The following is a 384-nucleotide window of genomic DNA, read 5'->3' as shown; positions in this document are numbered from 1 at the left end:
TTAAAAAATTGAAAAAATAATTAATACTTTCAAGACTTAAGTGGTTATTGTGTATAGTGCAATGGAACTTATATTTTAGAGGCGTTTTTTGAGCGAGTTTTTGAAAAACGAATGGCTTTTAAGAAGTGTTAATGTAGTTAAATGTTGTTTCGTAAATAAAAACTATGGTTTTCTAAACTTATGCGAATTTTTTATTTTCGACTGTAATATTGTATAAGCAATTAAATAACAGTACCCTAGATATAATGTAGGTAGTAAAGCAAACTATAATATTGTGTCAATCATTGATTTTAAATTTTAAATAAAAATCTTATATCAACGCTGAAATTAAATTAAACTCAACATTTTCATGAAAATTAATAAATATTCTTTATTGGTATATCA

Source organism: Teleopsis dalmanni, chromosome 2, assembly GCF_002237135.1.
Source record: "Teleopsis dalmanni isolate 2A chromosome 2, ASM223713v2, whole genome shotgun sequence".
Classification (NCBI taxonomy): Eukaryota; Metazoa; Arthropoda; class Insecta; order Diptera; family Diopsidae; genus Teleopsis; species Teleopsis dalmanni.
The sequence above is the reverse complement of the archived record's forward strand: the minus strand, read 5'-3'. Positions refer to the sequence as shown.